This window comes from Papio anubis, chromosome 13 (genome assembly GCF_008728515.1).
Source record: "Papio anubis isolate 15944 chromosome 13, Panubis1.0, whole genome shotgun sequence".
NCBI lineage: Eukaryota > Metazoa > Chordata > Mammalia > Primates > Cercopithecidae > Papio > Papio anubis.
The window spans coordinates 93,117,145-93,137,929 of NC_044988.1; the positions used below are offsets into that span (position 1 = coordinate 93,117,145).

Sequence of the window (20,785 nt, forward strand, 5' to 3'; positions counted from 1 at the left end):
TATAGGCAGCAGCCATCACATCCAGCCTTGCTTTCACTTTCTTTATTTTTAAGAACTTCCTTGTTTACTCCTGAATATTACTTTTTATAGAATCATATTCTTGTTTGCTTTTTTTTTTTTTTTTTTTTTTTTGAGACAGAGTCTTGCTCTGTTGCCCAGGCTGGAGTACAATGGCACGATCTTGGCTCACTGCAACATCCACCTCCTGGGTTCAAGCAATTCTCCTGCCTCAGCCTCCCAAGTAGCTGGTACTACAGGCGCATGCCACCATGATCAGCTAATTTTTTGTACTTTTTAGTGGAGACGGGGTTTCACCATGTTGGCCAGGCTGGTCTCGAAGTCCTGACCTCATGATCCACTCGCCTCGGCCTCCCAAAGTGCTGGTATTACAGGCATGAGCCACGGCACCAGGCCTCTTGTTTGCTTCTTTTCAAGACAGTCTCACTCTGTTGCCCAGGCTAGAGTACAGGGAGGCACATAGTTCACTGTAGCCTCGAACTCCTGGCCTCAACTGATCCTCCCACCTCAGTCTCCCAAGTAGCTGAGACTACAGGTGTCTGCCACCAAGCCCAGGTAACTTTTTTTTTTTTTTTAAATGTAGAGGCAGAGTCATTATTAAGTTTTTATTCACATTTTAGCAAGATAAGCTTAAGTTATAGAAATACAGGATGTTACATTCACCCCAAAAGCAGAACTACTTTAAGATTATGTGATACCCTGAAACCAACAGAAGTCACCTATTCAGAGAAAACTGCCTGTTTAAAATACACAGATGACTACTCATTTACATAATAATTTAACTTTATTTATCAGGGTTCAATATTGCAAGTAATTGTTTAATTATACGTCTGCCTTCAGATCTTGGGCCATGTGAAAGTGGGGAAAGTGCATGTCTTGCGTATCACTGCATTCTCAGTGTCTACAGTGGGGTATATGGCATCTACAGACACCCAATACATGTTTCCTTAACCTAAGTCAAATAAGGCATCAAGTTTGGGATGGGGGCAAGACAAAAGAATGGGAGGAACATATACTTCAGAGTCAAATGGAGCTAGGTTCAAATACTGACAATATCAGTTAATAACTATTCTCCAAGATTCCTTCTCCTCTTCTGTGAGACGAGGATAATTCTTCCTATGCAGGACTGCTGTGAAGGCTGGAGGAGAGAATGCACATGAATGTTCAGGGCACTTGGTCCTAGACGTATGATGGGCATGTATTACAGCAAGTTTCTGCCTCATCCTCTCACATGAGCACATCCCGAGAGAGGGCTTGGGAAAATAATTTTTTTATTTTTTTAAAAAAACCATATTAGCTTTCAAGTCGTCACTAGGTAAAACTTGTGTAGGAACCAGTTACGACTACCAGGCAGCATCAAACGTTATGATTTGATCCTCGCTATAATCCTCCAAGGACTTATGATTGCTCTCATTATGTAGATGGAGAAAGATAAGCCAGAAAAGTTGGAGATGCTCATGGAGATATTGCTGGGAAAATAGGAGCTGGGATTTTAACCTTCTGAGTTTATATTCTGGGCTTTTTCACCCCCAAGAAAATCAAGGAAGATATCAAAGGGCACATCCATCTAAAGGCTCAGTGGCTCAGTGAACTTCCCAATATTAACCAGGTGATAAAAATTAAAATACTCCTATTTCCATTATGACCATTTCTAGATGTTCCAAGCCAGCTCATCCAGGGAGGAATGAGTTCATGGAGTCCCCACTATGTATCAGACACTCTGCTGAATAATTTGTACACACTCTCTCTCTCTCTCTCGCAACCCTTTGAGGTGGGTCCTTACCTCTGAACATCAAAGATGACAAAAATAAGTTGCAAGACGTTAGGTAAGAAGATCATAGGCAGGCAAGAGCTGGTAAGCAAACACAAACCCATCTGTCTCCACAGCTCATACTCTCTGCGCTGCCCCATGGCACTCACTTTCAGAGACTTCATGATGCTCCCATGATCTCTGAAGTCCTAGTCAAAAAAGCCATCATCATGATTTCCTCAGGTTGTCCGTGACACATACACCATGCTCAGTGTTTGCCTGAAATTCTAGAAATTGTCCTCTCATGAGTAACAAAACAATAAGTGGTGAGATGTTTCCTTTTTTAAAGTTTTTATTATTAACCAAGAATTCTGAATTCCCAAAACAACAGTCACCTTTTAAAAAAAATTACTGAAGCTTGGCTGGGTGTGGTGGCTCACACCTATAATCCCAGCACTTTGGGAGGCCAAGATGGGTGGATCACTTGAAGTCAAGAGTTCGAGACCAGCCTGGCCAACACGGTGAAACCCAGTCTCTACCAAAAATACAAAAATTAGCCGGGCATGATGGTGTGCACCTGTAGTCCCAGCTACTCGGGAGGCTGTGGTGGGAGAATTGCTTGAACCTGGGAGGCAGAAGTTGTAGTGAACTGAGACTGTGCCACTGCCACTGCACTCCAACCTGGGTGATAGAGTAAGGCCCTGTCTCCAAAAAAAGAAAAAAGAAAAATCACTGAAGCTAGCTAGTTACACTGCACCTTCTCTACAAATATACTCATAGCTGGATAAGTAGTTCTGATGAGAACTAAAAATCCTTATAGTAACTATACACACCAATAGCAGTTTTGTCTTTATCAAGGCTAAAGGCACAAATAAACAAAAAGAAGGTCTTCTGTGAGTGTATGATAACACATGACCTGTAAGAGCTATGTTGTAAGCTTGGAAGGGCTAATGTTATCATTTCCATTTTCTGGAAGGAGAGAAGCCCAGAATCATATCCAAAATCAGAGTCCAACAGGCTCTGGGAGGAGTCTAGATTGAGGGTCTCTCTGCCAACCTAGTGGTTCTTTCCTTACTACATCCGAATTCCAGGCTAGGTCATGCTATGATATCACAAGGAAAAAGTCCCTTGCTCTGTGTCTTAGCTTCCCCAGAAGAGCTGTTAGGGAAGGGAAGAGAACATCACAGAATCACTGTTCCTACCTACTTTAAGGGATAAATGAGGTCTCATATTTAATGTCCTATCTAAAAGTGATGACAATGCTGACAATAAAATGCAATTACTTTTTTTTTTTAGAAATACTGCCATGCATTAGCAAGACTGCACTAAAACTTCTGTAATCCCTCTGATCATGCATCTCAAACGCATTCTTGGGAATAAGAAAACAATTGTCAAAAAAACATGAATTATGGCAATAAAGCCCTAATGAGCTCATTGGAATTTAATAACATTATTTGGATTTGAATCTTTTGAATCACAGAATATTTCAGTCTTAAGGGACACTGACAACTCTCTCATTTTTCAGATGAGGTAGACATAAGTCAGGCATCTTGCCCAATGTCACTGGGCCTATTGGCAGTACATACAGGACCTGAATCCAGGTCCTAAAACTCCTCATCTTTCTGCTATCCTACACTGATGCCAGTGAAGATTACCTTAATGGACTAACTACCAATGCTGTGAGGTTACTGATCTAGAAGTTACAGAATGTCAATATAATCTTTCAGCATTTTTTAAGACAAAAATTCCATTGAAGTCAATGAGGTGAGCTAATGGAGAACAGGAGTCAATCCTGCCTGGGTTGGAATTATTATTGTGCTAGGTTAGAATTAATATTGGCATCTCATATGGAATATATTTAAAATGTTTAATTTAGCCTTTAATTCAACTCAGTTTTGATGGTTGCTGTTGCTGTTCTTGTTTATTTTTAAGAGGCAGGGTCTCACTCTGTCGCCCACACTGGAGTGCAGTGGTGCAATCATAGCTCACTGCATCCTTGAACTCCTGGGGCTCAAGCAATCTTCCTGCCTCAGCCTCCCAAGTAGCTGGAACTACAGGTGTGCACTACCATGCCTGGCTAATTTTTTGTAAACATGGGGTCTCAATATGTTACTCAGGCTGCTCTCGAACTCCTGGGCTCAGGAAATCCTCCTGCCTTGGCCTTCCAAAGCACTGGGATTACAGATGTGAGCCATCACACCGAGCCTGAACTCAGTTTTTAAAGAGCAACTCACTATACAACTGAGTAGTAGTTCAAATTAAATTTACTAAGAAAGCTTAGTTGTGTTTGGAAAAAACGTAACAGAAGCAAAGATTTTTGTATACATTCCTCGATCTTTAAAATAGTATTATATGGCAAAAGTACTCCCCACTCCTCCCATCCCCACAATGAAATCTCAAAATCCACTCTCTCCAGGGGTCTTAGCAACCATCACCAGCACTTCAAAGGGGGTAGATAAGAGACAGGTATAAATCATAAGCAATGCTCATCTTTGAAAATATTTTAAAAACAATACTGTTAAAACAAAGACACCTGAATTCCAAGATAATTAATCCCCTCAAATGTGAGTAAATGGACTGCCATTTGGGAGCCGTTATTGAAGTTTTTGCCACTTACATTCTAAGCCGTTTTCTAACCCCAAAATACTGATATCCTTCTGGGAAATTTATATGAGAAAATTCTTTCAAACACCATTTAAAAGGGCCCACTAGTTTAACAGTCTTAGCTGAGAAAACTTCCTAGAAGAATAAGAAATTGAAAGAAGAGGAACGCTATCCTGAATGTAAAGCACTGAACATATTAACATCTATCAAGGGACTCATAACCAGTATTTGTTAAAGAGAATTTTAAGATTAATAGCTAAAATGAAATTAAATTTAAAACATATTTAAACTAAAATACATGTTTGTTTGTTGCATACACAAAATGTTAAAAACAGTCATTAAATATAGCTTATGACCCTAAACAATTGTTTGTGGATTCTCCTTTTCCAAAATAAAAACCTGAAGATAAATAATCATCACAAGACTGCACACTGCTGACATCTGGGCCAGATTACATCAAACGTTGCCTTCCTGTTCAACACAGCACAAGAGAATAAAAAAATTTTTCCCAATTTAAACTTGTCCCTAGAGCCATAAAGAATGAAAAACTGCCGCGTCAACAGCTTCTGTCTGTGTGTGTGTGTGTGTGTGTGTGTGTGTGTGTATGTGTGTGTGTGTAGTGAAGTTTTTGTTTGCTTGCTTTTCATTTTTTATTTCATGCATTTTCAATACATCTACATAATTTTCTCTTCCCTCTTTCACCATTCATTGGCTATGTAAAGCTCCAAAAGCTGGCACTCTGATGGAACAAGCCTCATATCCTAAAGTGCTGAAAGAATTGGCTACTGGTATGAAACCATTTCAAGGATACCAGCAACTTTTGTTAAGGCTATTGTTTTATAGTTAAATGCCATTCAGAGCAACTTGAACTGGACCTGTCTACTATCAAAGAGAGTAATTCACTGGGTTGCCTGGGATTTGGCTGGCAGGCCATCCTAATATTTATCTGGAGACAACTTTCACCTTTGGCTAGAAAATACTAACACAGAGCTTGAAATTGAGCAAAGTGAGAAAAGTAAATACTATGGAAAAGAATTGGAATTTGCTGTGGCTATTACTCAAACGATGGAACCTGCAACATTTTGCAATAACTTGTTCACAAGCATGCATACGTACACATACACACAAAAGGAGCTAAAAACCTTTAGTCTGGGGCTTTTAGATAGAATGTCACATTCCAGCCTTCACTGGGATCTAGAATTTTTTTTCAAAAATAAAATCTGAAGGACATAATCATTGTTCTCCATACTCTGAAGAAATCTGTTCAACCACTCTGATTTCAGGGTTGCTTTTCATTAGCAAAAGTTAGGAAGAGGAGGATTTGTGGCGTTTTCAGAGCTGACTTATGAAGTTTCAAATAATTACCTTATAGACACTGGAGCAGGCAGTGCAGTGAGAGGATATTAATAAGGCCTCGCACAAAAAAGTGTGCAGAAGGACAGAGAGGGAAAATAACAAGCAGACCCTGGGCTTGCTTCCTAAGTTTCCAGAGTCCTGATTTTCTTATCAAAAATAAACGTTAAAACATTTATATTTCCTAACCTCTACAACGAACTTAGTATTCTGAATAAAGATAACTTTCAGTTATAAATAAAACTAAGAGAGAAAGTCAGATTTTAGAGAACCTGGGAGTGACGAATTGAGAAAAGAAATGCGGTAACCCACAGAAAAATCTCAGTCCAGCTTAGATATGACTTGCAGCTGAAAGTTATCTCAGGTTTTCAGGTCCTACTCTTCGAAGATGATGAACTCATACTATCTTTTAATGAGAGGCTCATATCTGCCTTTGATGTGTGAAAGACACTCCCAGCTGGAGGAGGGCACGAGAAAGATCTGAAATATTTGCTTCAGCTGCAAAGAGCTATTAATGAAAGTTTAGAAAATGAGGTAGCATTAGGGAGAAAATCTTTAGAAAAAAGATGACATACTCTCATCTTGTGAAATCTTAAGGGAATCTATTGCAGTAAAATAAAATCTGACAAAAAAAATTCTTCCCTCTTCTACACCCCAGAGTTCTTCATCCTTTTCCAGAGCGTTTCTTAATTCCCTGGTACATAGGAGAAAAAAAAAAAAAAAGGCTTCATATAATTGGCTATTCACACAAAACACCAAGGGTTAGGATCACATAACTCACACACAGGTTATAAGACCACATGGATTTATCAGTTTACATTGGGAGAGTTTTAGAATTAATTCTTACAAAACCACCTCTAAGTGTGTTTAAGAAGGGGAGCACTTACAGTGCAATCCTGCGCAACATGTTTACCTATATAACGACCCTGCACGTCCTGTACATATTCCCCTCAACTTAAAAGTTGGAAAAAAAAATAAAAAATCCTGTACAAAAGGGAACTTAAGTTCAGATAATTCTCCATAATTCTCTATGCTGCTTAATGTTCTGAGATTATCTTTTTGTCAAAAAAAGCAAGCAAAAATAGAAATCTGGTTTTCTTAGTCACCTGTCTAAACATATTTTCTAACGATCTAATCTACTTTCAGTATAGAGTACAGGTACAGAAGATAAGCATTAAACAACTCCCACAGGCTATTATAAATCTCCCATTTAGAGTCTGGGACACTTTCAGTTACTCTTAGCTGGTCTACCCAGTAACTACTTTCCCTGAATGAGCAGGGAGATCTGTACAGGTAGCAAAGTCTTTGAGACCTTTTCTTACTATTCCCTTTGAGAGCAGGAGAAAAGCATATGTGGAAAAACATGAAATTCCTCCCTAGAAAAAAAAACTCTGTTGCTAACTCCTAAATTAGGTATCTTATATAACATATTTACACATATGTTAACAACTTTACAAAGTAGGCCTCATTACCTGTATTTTACAGATGTGGGAAACAGGGATCAGACCAGTCAAGTGATATGATTTATCACATGGCTCATAAGTCAGAATTTGAATCTAGTTCTCAATCTACAAGCTGTGCTTTAGAATGTTAGGTAATTAAACATGATGGCATCACCTACTTTCTGCGGAACAAATAAATGTTCTCAGGCAAAGAAAGATGTTGAGGAAGGGAGAGTGAGAGAGAGAAAGAGTATGGACAGGCAAGTAACGGGACTAGGAAATAGTTATTTCAGCAACTGTTATTCATTCAATAAATACTTATGTAGAATCTACTAGGGGTCAGCTACTGTTAAGGGTTCTCTCAATGGCATCTAAATTCTTGTACCCTCTCTAGGAAATCATATAATTTCTTCTTTCAAAGTTTCCATATTCCTAGGCCAACGTAACATTCCTTTTTTTCTCCTCACACATGCCTGGCTGAAATCACACCAAACCTCAGCAGCTTTTAGAAGTGAGAAGTCTGCTCGAGTATTTATGTTAAAAACAATTTCAATGGCATAACTGGAAATAAATATTCTACTCCAACAATCAAAATTTTACAAGTGATTAAGTGGAAAGAGATATGAACGGACATGATCGGATATCTCAGAATGACAATCCATAACTAAGCTAGCTTCCCTACTCACCATCAATGTCAACAATGTCAAAGGAAACTCTGTAAGCAGAATAACTACTTCCTCTTTTTAGCCTGATCCATTTATCCATTTTTCAAAATTTCAGATATTTCAGACAATGTAGTCTTTTAGATTAAAGACAAGAAGTAGGAAAAATGTTAATTTCTATCTCAGTTACTGTGCTGGTTTACAGAGGCAGCATCGTAATTGTTTAAGGCCTTTCCTTAGGGTTCTTTTGATAGAAAGGGAGAAGAAATTGCTTAACCTTCTCATTGCTCAGTCTCCTCAATAAGTAAAATAGAGAGACATCCTGGTTACCCCTTCACCTTGATATGAAACTAAACTTTGTTAAATAAAGCTCCAGAGTGAGTGGGTGCTGAGTGTCATTCAACAAATGATAATTCCCCAATCTGAGTTCCAAGTTCTCATTTTATGTTTGAGCAGCATAGCACAACACTAACGAAAAGAGGATTAAATCAAGGATTCTGAGCAGAGAGGGGAAAGGCCATGATCATTCCTATCAAAAAAGAAAGGGCAGTTATTTTCTCTTTTCTTTTCTTTAAAAAGAAAGTACTGAGGGATAATTCTGATGTGTCTATTCCAGCAGAACATTTGAAAGACGTGTCCAATTCAGGCCAGAGCGTTGCTCTCAGAGCGAAGGGTATCACCATGCTCTAGAGTTCAGTCTCCTCTGCACATACATAAACACAAGTGCATAGCGCCCCAACGCTGTTTGTCCCCTCGGCCTCACAGCTCTGCCAGTTGGCAAACCCAAGCCAGGAAGTTGTCAATTCCAATTGCGTTTAGGCCATGTAGTCCTATTAAAGAAGGCCTGCTGGTTAAGGGGCGTCCTCTGTTTCCAAAGCATGGGAAAAAAAAAAAAAAAAGGCTATGCTTAGATTGGAGCTGGCAACTTTCACTGACTAGAGTTTTCAAGGAGCTATGAATGAGTTTAACAAAGGAGGTCTGTGGCTAGTTTCTGGCTGAAGTCCATGTCAACAGTTTTTAAGGTCACAGGCCACACTAACTAACATTTATTCCCAGCAGACCCTGTTCTAAACACAAGCTGTAAGTAGTACAAATTTGGAATTTTTCTGTAATCCCTTGAGATATTCCTGATCCTTCCACATGTTTCTGCTCAATTAAAAACAATTCTCACTTTGCACCACAAGAGAGGCCATGCTCAGCAATCTCAGTTCATCCTTAGGGTAGATGAACAAAAACCTGGCAAATCAAAGGGCTTGAGTGGGGAAGGGAAGGAATTCAGCTGGATCATACTGAAAAGTGCAGACAGCTCCCCAGGGGCTCAGTTTGTGAAAGCATAAAACGGGTTATGACAGAGATCCTGAGGCCATAAAAAGCAGGTTTGAGGCACACATTGGGAATAAGTTCCTAGTCATTTTACAGAAATAAGATAAAAATTTCTGAGAAAATTAAAAGGTCAACTAGGTGAGTAGAGAATGGTGATAATGCATAGGACAGATACTAAATATCCCACTTTGAAATTAATACTAACATTTCTCAATTAAGAGGAACTCCTTTAACATTTCTGAAATCAAAATGCGTTTTAGGAACAAACTAAAAATTTAACACAGTCATTTCTCCCCCTGAAAAAATATTTTTACATCAATGGTGCAGTGTATAACTAACGATATTTTTAAGTCTTGACAGACAACATGGGAATTACTGCCTTGGACTGAGTACCAAAGATGGGTTATGCACTGTGCATGGTATGTCCATTAAAAAAAATCTCTCCTGAGCGAGGCATGGTGGTTCACACCTGTAATCCCAGCACTTTGGGAGGTCGAGACAGGCAGATCACTTGAGGTCAGGAGTTCAAGACCAGCCTGGCCAACACGACAAAACCCTATCTCTACTAAAAATAAATTAGCTGGGTATGGTGTTGTGCACCTGTAATCCCAGCTACTTGGGAGGCTGTGGTGGGAGAATCACTTGAACTCGGGAGGCAGAGGCTGCAGTGAGCCGAGATCGTGCCACTGCACTCCAGCCTAGGCGATGGAGTAGGACTCATTCCCAAAAGACAGACAGACAGACAGAGAGACAGATAGATAGGTAGGTAAAATAAAATAAAATAAAAAACTAGGCCGGGCATGGTGGCTCACTCCTGTAATCCCAGCACTTTGAGAGGCCAGGGCGGGTAGATCACCTGAGGTCAGGAGTTTTGAGACCATCCTGACCAACATGGTGAAACCCTGTCCCTACTAAAAATACAAAAGTTAGTTGAGCGTGGTCGCGGGTGTCTGTAAACCCCAGCTACTCAGGAGGCTGAGGCAGGAGAATCACTTGAACCCAGGAGGCGGAGGTTGCAGTGAGCCGAGACCATACCATTGTTGTTCCAGCCTGGGCAACAAAAGTGAAACTCCATCTCAAAAAATAATAAAAAATAAGAAAATAAAAAAATTTAAATTTAAATTTAAAAAAAAATGTCTTCATAATCTTCAAAGCTAGCATGCGATGTACTTTCTGTTTTACAGTTAAGGAAACATGTTCAGAAAGGTGACATGACTTGTTTATGTCCTTAGATCTAGTAAGGGGTAGAATCAAAATTTGAACACAAGTCTGATTTCAGAGTGCAAGTCCATTTCACAAACTTAGTGGGGAAACACACACTAGAGAATCAGTTACTACCTTAGTAGCTAACGTACTGCCGTTTGTGGCATTCTATATTTGAAATCATGAGATAGATATATGAAGGTGGTTATAATTTTTCCAAACTAAAAAATATGTAAATTATTGTGCAGTGAATATTTGGATTAAGCTTGATGGAACATCCAGGATAACTACTTCATTAAAGAGAAGAAAATTAAAAACACCCATGATAACATTACTTAACTATTCTCATTAATACTTTGGGATCCAATCACCCAAGTCATTTTTTTCTTACGTATTTTTTACAAAATGGAGATAATATCATATATAAAAATGTGTCTCTTGCTTTTCTTCTATAACCTTAAGTACTGGATATTTTCCATGTAATCAAATAATCACCAAAACCAATTTTAATGGCTTCATGGTATCTAACTAAATTTAACTATCCTCTATTTCTAGGCCTTAAAATTGTTTCTAACTTTTCACTCTATGTGCTAAATGTCATTGTCCATATATCTGTACTTATATTTCTGAGTTTTTCATAAAACAGATTCCCCAACATGGAAAAAATGTTAAAGGTTTTGAATATATATTGCCAATTGTTTTCCAAGAATGCTGGACCATTTTACAACCTGACCAACAGTGTGTAAGTGCCTACCTCATTATTAAGTGTCATCTGTAAGCTGGCATAACCTAGGCTCAAGTGCACTTTGTCGCATACATGCCCACATACATCTCACCTATGACAATTGGTCTACCTTTCAATATCTACCATACTACGCGATGTGGTGAGATGTCCACGACCACCTTGCCAATGTTCTTTACTTATATTAGCTCTTTTTTTTTTTGGACACACAGTCTTGCTCCTGTTGCCCAGGCTGGAGTGCAATGGTGCAATCTCAGCTCACTGCAACCTCCGCCTCCTAGGTTCAAGCAATTCTCCTGCCTCAGTCTCCCGAGTAGCTGGGATTACAGGCGCACACCACCATGCCCCGCTAATTTTTGTATTTTTAGGAGAGACAGGGTTTCACTATGTTGGCCAGGCAGGTCTCGAATTCCCAACCTCAGGTGATCCACCTGCCTCGGCCTCCCAAAGTGCTGGGATTACAGGCGTGAGCCACCGTGCCTGGCCTACTTATATTATCTCTAATCCTCACCAAAAAAGTAGATATGAGGAAATTAAGGCTAGGACAGAGTAAATGGAGTAACCAGAAGCTCATTTCCAAATCAAGACGACTGGAATGCAGGCCCTACTCTGACGCTAGACCACACTCTTATGCCATGCCACCGTGTAACTCATTTTACCTTTCAGATAATGATCAACTTTCTCTCACAACTCCAGGGACTGCCTCCTTCTCTAGCAATACCTCTGCAAACGACAAAACCAGATTAATGTTTGGAGAAGTAAATAAGGGTAATAATACCTACATCTCATGGGCTTTGAAAAAAGTGAAGTGTATGCTGGTGTTTCTTCTTTAAAAAGCAAGGAGCAAGTGGCAGCAGTGTGGCACACAGAATGCTCATCCACACCTTGCAGAAGCAGAAAATGGTGAAACCACGTAAGGAAACAATTTGGCATTATCCCAATAAAGTTGATTGGGCTGAATAGAATAAAATTGCCCAATTTGGCATTTATCCCAATAAAGTCAATAATATACATGTCCTATGACACAACTATTCAACTCCTTAGATACATACAGTACACAGAAGTTAAGTCTATGTGCACCAGTATAGCTGTTCAAGAATGGTCATAAAAGTCACATGCTAGAAACAGTCTAATGGCCACCTACAGTTACATGCATAAAGAACTCAACCCTTTTATCCCTACAATGGAGACAATTCCGTAAGATTGCTATAAAAATAAATGAAAATTACATAAACCAGCTGTGGTATATCATCATACAACACAGAACACTAGATAGCAAAGAAAACAGACTACAACTATAAGCAACAGCATGGGTGAATCTCAAAGGTTAAGCAAAAGAAGTAAGACTGAAAATAACAATTGTAAATTGTATAAGGCAACTCAGAGAGTTCAAAACCAAATAAAGCTATACTATACTACTTAGGGATGTATACATAGCTGGAAAAATTAATATCAGCGTGCTAGTAATTTCTTAACTTCGATGGTAATCACATGGGTATTTGCTGTATATTTATGTTTACTTATGTGTCTGTGAATGTGTATATGTACATTCGATGCCCTTTTCTGTTTGCAGGTTATATTTCACAATTTACAAAAGGAAAAGCACAGGGTTGTGATCAAACATTTACACAATGGATATAATATACAGGGAACTTTATCAAGTATTTACTGTTTTATTTAATCTTTAGAACAATATTCTGCATTAGTATTATCCACAATTTGTCACTGAAATAACTGAGACAAAGAACAAATGACAGCCAAGTTAAAATATTTTTATTATAAATCCAGTTTTTAAGAAGATTGAAAAAAAATCAAAGTATAGCACCAATGTTTGTTCCATTACAATACAGTTTGAATATCCCTTATCCAAAACATTTGGGACATTTGGGACCAGAAATGTTTCAGATTTTAGATTTTTTTTTGATTTTGGAATATTTGCAGAATATTGAGCACTGTTAATCTGGAAATCCAAAATGCTCTGATGAACATTTCATTTGAGCATCGTGTTGGTGTTCAAAAAGCTTTTAGAGCATTTTGAATTGTGGACGTTCAGATTAGGGACACTCGAGTACACTAAATCTGAGGAATGGACAAGTTCATGGGAGTCCTTGAAAGTTAAACCATCCCTTCAAATAAAAAGACCTAGAATTGCAATCTCTGGAGAATGTTAACAAAGAGTAAAATGAAAAGATACTTATACAAGTTTTGTTTTCAGGGGTCAGAGGACAACAGTTATCTTTACTCAATAAGGATGATCAATATTGGGTATAATTTTCATATACTAATAAAAGAGAAAAAGCACAAATTAAAGTTTCTCCAAAATTGGTATCCAAAATTACTAAATTTACAAAAGTGACAGTAAAAATCCTAGCTCAGCAGAAAACAGTATACTAGCAAACAGACATTCTTTAGAGTCTCTTTTGGCTTGGGGTTGTTTTTGTTTGCAGTGTGTTTTTGTTTTTTAACCACTTAAAAACTTGTTTTCTGATGGAACCAGAATTTTAAAATTAAAATATTAAAATAAAAAAGACATCAGTCAGTCATCACAAGGAGCTTAGACAACAAACTGCAGGACACTGAATTTCACCCAACTTCTTCTTCCACCACACTCTTAAAATGGGTTTTTAAAATGTAAAAGTTTTCAAGCCAAGCCTTTTTGCTGCATTTTGGTGAATTTGCTGCATAATTCACATCAAGAGCGAGTGAAAATACCAGACTGTGCAAATGAACAACGGGACAATCAACCCCACATGCAAAACCCTACCACTTCACTTCAAAGGCATCTGAAGTAGAATGGATTAGAAACCATAAATGATGCCTCTCAGAATTAATTCTGTAATAAATATTGCTTTGCATTATAGATAAGGGATTAAAAATCTCCATGTGATATTTAACACTTGTGGATTGAGCTAAAGCACAACAATTGCCCTTGGTTTTGTGTAAGATCACTGGTAGTTTCAAGTCCCATGAGCAGGAAATCAAAGCCTATCTAATTTCCACTGCATACTACAATATATAGAATTTAATTTTCTCTACAATGTTTAAAGCTTCCATAAGTTTATATAAAGTTTTGAGATACATGTAATTTGCTTTCACTTGGAATGTAATATATTCTAATTTCAAAATTATATTGCTATCTAATTTTAAAAGTGTTCCCTTAATGTTACAACTTGCATTTTACAACTCATGCTAATAAAAATTACTTACTCTGAAGATGTAAATATACAAAATAAAATATGGAAACATAAACTCAACACGTTATTTGCCACTTGATTTTAACCAAGACTTTTGATACTATTTTTATACTCTTCTGTTCATTGCTTCAGAAGCTAATAACTATTCTTCATTGTCAGGAATCAGGTAATAGTTCACATGTTAAGATAAAAAATAGTTGAGTGTTTCTTAAAAAAATACCAAGTAGTTAGCTGAATGACAACAGTACAGCAAATGCATTTTTAAAAAGAATTATGATAAGCCTTAGCAAGAAATATTCTTTCACATTACTAAGAGCTTCTTTCCTTGTATTATAAATCAATCTCACACAAATAAATTATGTAGTTAAAAACATTCTCAGGAAAGAATATTTAATGATATGTAAAGATGCTTACAATTTAATAAGTGAAAAAGTTAGATACAGAATTATACCTACAGCATCATCCCAATTCAGGGAAGGAAACACCCTTAGTCATTATCAGCATGCTGGGATGACAAATTTCTTTTCTTTTCTGCAGTTTTCCAAATTTCTCTAATGAGAAAGTATATCTTTATAATCTTAAAAAATAACATCCTAAAAATAAGTGGCTCATAATTGATTGCTGGAATTGTGGGGTCTTCAAACTTCTTCAAACTTCAATCATGGCACCATGATTTTTCTGTAAAGAAGTATACTATTATTGCAGTCTCTCGGGGCTTCTCCATGATGGAGAGATGTTAGGCTTCCTACTGCTTCTAAAACTGATCCTTGAGAGGGCCAGACAACTTAAATTCAGACTCCTGTATTCAGGAGTCTATCTTGCTCTTAAGAGTGTAGCTTGGAAGCAAAGGGCAATTTTAGGTGTGAGGTGTATTTTGAGTCATTTTCTTTTCCACCTCCCATCCAGTAAAAAGCAAAGATCAGGCTCAGATAAATGCCTTCTGCTTATTGCTATTGAAGGAAAGTGGCTGGCTTGCAGGGAGGTCCAAGAAAAATTGTTGACACTCAAACTCAATCAAAAAGCACCAAGGAGCCTCTCCTGTAGAATGCTTTTTCATCTCCCAAAAAGGGTCCCTCATGTGGAATTCTGAGATTCTTTCAAAAGACAGGCTCTATTTCACTGGTTTTCCATTCAAACATACCTTGCATTGGATTTAAACAGAACTGTTCATCTTGTTCACTCTATAATCACATAGTTGGATTATTCACATTGGTCATAATGATGCTAACCAAATGGGAATGTGACTCTTTAACACTAATCAGGGGCTACTGAGTCTTGAAGAAACATTAGTTCCAGCTGGCCTTGGGCTTATTCTCCTGAGTTGGAAGAATCATTGCCACAACACGGGCAAAACCCTGGGTTGGAGGTCAGAAGACTGTCATTCACCAGCCAAAGAGCTTGGAACAAAAATCTTCCTGTCTTATTCATGTTTCATTTTCATTATTTATAAGATGAGGGTGAACTGTAGTACATTACTTCTGAAAGCTCTTTAAGCTCACCTCTGAGCTCATTCTGCAAGGGCAAGCTACCCATTATGTCTTTTTAAGCTAAATATATACATATAGAAAGAGAGGATGAATAACCTTTTGAAAGCAGTAAATGTTGCTTTGGTGGTAGGAAGACAGAATTTTCAGTTGACAGTATAAACTTTGGGTTGGATTTTAGCTTCCAAACCAGATTCCTTAACTTTCTCCTCGAGATCTTAGGCAAGTCACTGCATCTCTCTCAGCCTCAAACCCTTTCTCTCCACAATGGAGATAATTTCATAAGATTGCTATAAAAATAAATGAAAATTATATAAACCAGCTGGCATATTAAATAAATGTTGATAAATGCTAATTCCTGCCTTCCACTCCAAATCCTCTGTAGTGAGTTATCCAGTGTTAGTCTATCCATGTCCAAAATGATGAAGTAACATTAGCCATCACCAGTAGTCGCTAGAGGTAGCAAAATGATTGAAGAATGCGGGGTGGGTGGGGAGCAAAAAACAAGGCAGAACTACACTCCCGGAGTTCTTGAGGTGATTTCACTTCCTGCCCTGTACTAAGCTTCATGAGCATTATGACAAGGAAGTGTTCTGTTTCCAAAACCGAGTGAGAAAATATCACATCTCTTGTAAGGTTTACAACTCATTCCGTCTCAAAAATAAAAAATCTCTTTTAGCCAAAGTCTTGGAGTTTCAAATACCCTACAACCCTAGGGTCAGGTTGCTTGAGGGAAGGCTGTGCCAGGATGGTGTCCTCCAAAAAGGATCAGGAGGAGAAAGGGAGCTTCCCCCTGCAGTGGACAGCCTGAGGCTGGCTGCTGGTTCCAGCCCCCATGGCCACTGCAGAAGACACACCTGTCCTTCCAACTGCGCAGCTTCCCAGCCCTCAAATCAACCTCCAACAGCAGGCCGCTGGGAGTGCAAGGGCAGTTTCAGCTATTTCTCTTTCTTCTCTTCAAAGGTGATTTTCTTTAAACTGTACAGCTTGTTACTATTGTTGAGTTGTGGCTCCCCAGAGGATTATATATGTTTCTAAGTATGAAGGCATCTGTATGGCAATAAAACACGCAACATTCCCCAACCACTTCATTTTTTTAATTCAGAGAAAATAGTTATAACCTCCCACAAAGTGATGTTCTGAAGAGCACCTTGTGCCCTGCACCCACACAAGCCTTTCAGAATACTGAGGAACTCAGAAGGGCTCTGGGCCTAGGAAAGAGCAGCCTCCCTGGCCCATCCTCTATGTTCAGCTTCCGACAGAAGCCATGTTCTGAGACCCACAATCGGTGAAATTATCAATCTGCCTTAGCGGTGGGGCCTTCTGCCAACTGACCATCCAGAGAATAACAAGAGCACCACAGTACCCAGCTTACTTTTAAGGAGAAGAATTAAAAAGAAATCAAACCGTTCCAGAGAGACAGAAACACTCCAAAGGCAAAGGAAAGTCCTCTGTTAAACGGTATGAAAGACCCAGGTTTCCAGAATGGCATTTAAGGCACTGGGAAGAAAGGCTGATTTCTCCCAGAGGGGCCCCGGCTTTGATGCCCAACTGCCCTCAAACATCAGGCTGTGCATTTTTGTATAGCAGGGTACCCTCGGGCGAGACAACCATAAATAGCTTAAAACAAGAAAAGGAGATTCCATCTGTTTCTGGAATATTTCAGCAGCACCTGCTTTCAAGGTAAAAATCTGGGAGCTGTCCCCACAGCCTTCCTCCTGACTCCCTCCCCCACCTCTCAAACACTTATTTTAAACTAAAGCAGCTAACACACAATTCAAAAGGGCTTCTGCCACCGCACCTGCCTGAGGAAACAGAGTCCTTTGATTTTATTCCTGAACTGTCTGTGTTGCTTAAAAACACTGGAACAGTCAGCAAGGGAAGCCCAAGTTCTTAAAACCAGACTCCTTTATTACTTCTAGCTTCTTTTTTGTTCCGTGGAAATGGAGCTTTTCTGTGTTTCAAGTGAAAATGAATGTAACACAGCTAAGAATGGATGCAATGGTCATTCCAGTCATGAGATCAGAAAGTGCCCCAGAAGGAAGAAGGTTCTCACTGAACAACACTCAGGTTTAGACTCAAGTCTATAGGCCAAGTAGCATGGAAGGAAGGACGATCACTATCCTTGTTTTTAAAAGAAAACAAAACAAAACTCCTGCAGTTGAGGTTTGAAAAATCCAGTCTAAATCTGGGTGCTACCTCCAAAGTGACATGCAACATCCCCTCAAACAATAACCAGAAAAACCCAAGCACATTTCACATTCAAAAAAATTACTTTCGCATTGGTCTACAAACATCAGCATCCCTAATGTCTACTCGAAACCAGCTGACAGCATTCCATTTGCTACCAGATAAATCTAAAATCTTGAGCACACCCCTCACAATTGGGCCCCAGACTTCCATGGCATCATCTCTTGCTATTGCTCTCTCTCATTGCATTCTCAGCATCCTTTCATCTTCCTATACCTTTCATTTCTTGGGGCCTTTGCGTATCAGTTCTCACTGCCTAGAGAGCTGTTCTCCCATCTTCCTCCAGGCAAGCCCCCACTCATTCTGCAAGACTCAGTTTAACTGGAACCCATCAGTAACACTTTCTCTTATTCTCAAGTTAGAGATGGGCACTGTCTAATCTGTGACTCTGAAGAACCTTACACATAAATATATTTTCTTAAAACAACACTGATCACATTATATTTTAATTACTTGTTTACATTTTCCCATCCCAAAGATTGAGCAGTTCCTAAAAGAGTGAGGGTAGCAGAAGTGCAGTGGGAGGTGGATATCAAACTCAGAGGTGGTCCGTGAATAGTGTACCTAGAAACATATTAGATTTTATATTTGGTAAATGACAAGAAGTACTTACTTTTTTTTTTTTTTTTTTCATTTTGTACTACCAAGTTCAGAAAGTTCAGCTCATCAAAATCTTGGATGAGTGTGATATCTGAAGAGCTTGCAAATGGAGACCTGGGGCTAGATCTCTGTGTTTATGTTAAGGGGCCTTGAGATAAGTGAAGGCCAGAGACCAAGTGTTATGTATTGCTCATTCCGGGTATATACTAGGTACTCAGATACTTTTTAATTGAATAAAAATTTAAAAAGTTAAACTAAAAAAATTTAGACAGCATCTTGAGGAAAAAAGTTTTTTCTTCCCAAAATGTATAATAAAAATAGAGTTTTATTTGGGTGTAAGGACAGTTACAGCTTTCTTAAGAGCTTCAATAAGATCCCAATGGAAGGAGGAGAAAACTGTAGGGCAAATATTTGTGTAGCTCCTTTATAAAAGACAAAAGGTATTTAATTATTGTATGACATATCTCCCCATAACCCTCAAACACAAATTTAAAGCTTTGAACTCTTGTGTTCCTTCTGTTGATCCAGAATCAGAAGTTGGCTAGAAATAGCATCTTTCATTACAGTTTTGGCCTTGATGGAGTATGTGCCATTGGGACAAATCAAATATCAAATGTCAAAACAAAATTTCAATTCTAGGTCACTTTGTTTTATAATATTGAAAGATTTCAGAGATAAATGCATATATTGCATCAGACTTAGATGGTGCAATCTGAAAATGCTAAAATGCTCTCACATCTCTGTGTTTATGGAGAGTAACTAATCCATAATGACTGTTCTCCTAGCTGGTGTTTTTAATTTAATTTAACTCCCATCCAGGAACTCATTAAATAATGTGGCAAATCTCAAGGAGGAGTAAAATTCTTCAGTGACAGGAACTAGTCAACTATGGGAGGAAATAATGCATTTGATTTATAGTGGCATTTGTGTTAACGGGACTTGTTTGGTACAACTAGGTTTCTGCCAAGGTTAGCTGGTATAAAGAGTTCAAACCAATGTTTTTAATGTTTTTTAATAAACATGGGCTTATTTCCCCATTCATTCCTTCATAAAACAAGTACTAGCTAAGTCCTTGTCCTTGAGGAGTTCCCAGACTAACTGAGAGTGTCAGCTATGAGCCAGAATATTCTTCAATAAACTTTGGATGTATTTATGGGGGAGAAAAAAACATAAAAATTCCCAGCCTTCATGGAGCTCATGCCCTAGTGGGGAGGAACAGAAAATAAAAAGGAACTTAATAAGTAGGTTATGTTGCATAAAGGGTGTCTAAAAATCTTTCATTGTGAAATTAAGTTTAAATTTTAAAATACAGATGGCTTAACCTTTCATGGACAAAATGCCTATCACTCAATATTGAACCTCCATTGTGAGATTAAAAGGTGCATCTCTTATAACTAGCATGAAATGAGTTTGGTAATGTGAACCACACTTCTTCCAACAACTATTTCATATTTCCTCTCTGAATTTATGTCCCATGACACTTGTCCTCTCATTCAAAGTCTTTGGTGCCCTGCCCTCCCATTCTTGATGCATTTCCCCTTCTCTGATCACAATGCACACAATATCTTGGTTAAGCACTACACTAAGTGCTGGAGATACATAGTTAATTAAGATCCAGCCTTTACCCCTAAAGAGTTGACCTTCCAATAGGAGGAAAACAAAGGAGGACCAAGGTTATAAGTGTGTAACTGAAGAATGCAAAGCACACTGGGTGTGCCAGAGAGGAAATGATTACCTCTACATGGGGAAGGCTACTCTGTTGAAGTGCCTAGGCTGAGTCTGGGAGGATGGGTAAACATGTGAAAGTAGAGACTGAGTAGTTCATATGGGCCAGGAAGCATAGCAGTTTGGGAGATCAGGCAGGGAGGAAGTGAAGCTAAATCCTGGAACCACAGGGGCTATGTGTGCACAGATGCCATAACTGAGAGCTACATTCCTTAAGAGAAGAAATAGAAAGCAAAAGTAGAGGTGGTTTATGAGCACACTTGAGCCATAGCCCTGGGCACACTGTGAAGGGTGATTGGACCTCAAGGCACAGGTTAACTAAAGAGAAAGTATCTAAAGAAAGCAAGGAGACTGAGCAGCAGAAGAGGACAATGCAACAATGTAACCTAGACCCAAACTGAGCCCTCATTCTCTTGGCAGACTTCTCCACTCCCC

The 20,785-nt window shown here is 38.6% G+C and overlaps 1 protein-coding gene across 13 annotated transcripts in view; it reads right to left on the bottom strand.

Moving 5' to 3' along the window:
• The window catches only part of DENND1A (DENN domain containing 1A), a 544,832-nt gene that overhangs the window by 349,145 nt on the left and 174,902 nt on the right, over window positions 1-20,785 (bottom strand). The window contains exon 1 of one of the 13 annotated variants that reach the window (XM_031654871.1): window positions 1,939-2,043. The exons of the other annotated variants lie outside the window; for them this stretch is intronic. The gene's annotated coding sequence lies outside the window, so the exon portion shown is untranslated. Of the gene's footprint in view, window positions 1-1,938; window positions 2,044-20,785 lie in introns of those variants that run through there. 13 annotated transcript variants of the gene reach the window in all.